Genomic DNA, 2,115 nt, shown 5'->3' with positions numbered 1-2,115 from the left:
GAAATGTGTCCCTGAGGGGTAGGTTTTGGTGATTCAAGAGACCAAGAGAGGCCCAGTATTTCTTTCTGTTTTCTTACTATGGATCAAGATGTAAAACACTCAACTCCTGCTTCAGCAAGATGGCCGACTGTGTATTACCACACTCACTGCTATGATGATGATTGACTAATCCTCTGAAACTGTAGTCCAGCCCTTAATTAAATGCTTTCTTCTATAGGTTTCTTTGGTCATGGTGTCTTTTCAACTCTAAATCAATCATGGGGTATAAGCTGAAAGCCTGTTTTCTGCTCAAGATAGCTTTCAGACAGCCTTCTGCTCAAGATATCTCTATCTTGCTTGTGAAATGTTCTAAAAAATATCTCTGGGTAGCTCAGCTTTTACAGACCAAATGTCCAGTCTTTTATTTACATATTAATTCAGTAGTTTATTCCAGGTTCCCTTTTGATTATTCCATGAATTACTATTCCATGATAGCAGCCCCTTGATTATTAGAAAGAGATAGCAATCCCATTTTTTTAAAAACATTGTAAATTAATTCAGAGATCTGCCTGCCTTTCTTAGCACAAACAATAATCTAGCTTGGTGAAATCCCATCCTGAGATTATCATTATCATCATGACTAGGCCTAGACTAGCTTTGTCCCAGGCTAACCTTGAACTCAAGAATTTGCCTACCTTTGTAAGCACAAACAACATACTGGGTGGGATCTTACTCTGTGATCAGCACTTCCAAAATCTTTTTATTTCCTTTCTTAGACTTCCTTAGGGTCTTTCTGACAAGCTGTCTCGTAATCCAGCTGCCTTTGTTCTTTCTTTCATTTTTTTCTTTTTTTGTGTGGTGGGGGCTTGTTCAATTATGTCCATGATGCTCCTCATATTATTAATATTTAATCCTTTCATTTTACATTGTTGAGAAATCCTCTTTATATATTTTTTAAACTCATGATTTCAGAATTCTTTCCCACAGGCAATTTTGAATTTGGACTAAGTGCATGTTGCATTATGGTGTGATCGTAATCCTATGGGGATGAGAAAGTAAAATGGTTTGAATAAATAGTGTAGCCTATAAGCTCAGGTATTAGAAACTTTCTAGCTATATGATGATATTGTCTTTGGAGATTTAGTGGGTTTGGGCTTGACTGAGTGTGTGTAGCACTAGGTACCCCTAGTAAGCTTTGTGGTTTCATGTATTTAGCCTTCTTACAGTTCATTCTTTCTATCTAGTGCTTGTAATTGAGAAGTGATCAATCAGTTTCTGGTTCCATTAATCATGCTTTCTTTTTGCTGCCAGACCTTATCATCATAATGGATACTTATTTGTCTATAGCTATAATCAAAAATTAGCTCCTCTTTTTAAAAGATATCTTAGTCATTTTATTTTATCACCACAAGAAATATGGCAGTAGTATAAAATGATATTTCAAAATGGATGGAGCATAGCAGGTGAAACACACCAAAGTGATACCAATGCCCAGAAGTACAAATAACATGCATTGAAACTCTACTAATGTAACTTTTACTGGACAGACATAATTGTCATCTTTGAGGATTACTGATGAATAATCTTACTCTCTCTAATTCTTTCCAAACTCTGGCTGGATGGTTTAATTCAGCTGTTGTGTCTCAAAGCTCTTTTCAAAGCTCACTGACTCAAACTGGCTTCTCTTGGCTTCTTACTGAATTTCTCTGCTTGAAATAACTGCATTTAAACTCTACAACGTGAACTGCATTGACTATACAAACTGAAGTGAGTTGACTGAACTTCATGAACTCAACTGAACTCACTGGCACTCTATGGAACTGCTTCCCAACTTACAGACTGTCTTCCTGCACTACTCTAAAGAAGCCTCCCTTATTTGACTGTTCTCGTGAGAGTTGAGTATATTTTATTTCTGACTCATTCTATCAAACCTTTCTCTAATTAGTCACTTTGTCTGAGCCTCAATTAAATATCATTATTTGAGATTAAAGGTGTGTAGTAGGGGCATATCTATTTTCCAACCAGAATGATTAAATATGTGTACCATGTCTGTATTCTAGCTGGATCACACAGACATAAAGTCTTTGTTTTTATCAAAGCAGCCATGTTTCTGGATTCAAATTCCTCTATAAAACA

The sequence above is a fragment of the Mastomys coucha genome, chromosome X, assembly GCF_008632895.1.
Source record: "Mastomys coucha isolate ucsf_1 chromosome X, UCSF_Mcou_1, whole genome shotgun sequence".
NCBI lineage: Eukaryota > Metazoa > Chordata > Mammalia > Rodentia > Muridae > Mastomys > Mastomys coucha.
The sequence above is the reverse complement of the archived record's forward strand: the minus strand, read 5'-3'. Positions refer to the sequence as shown.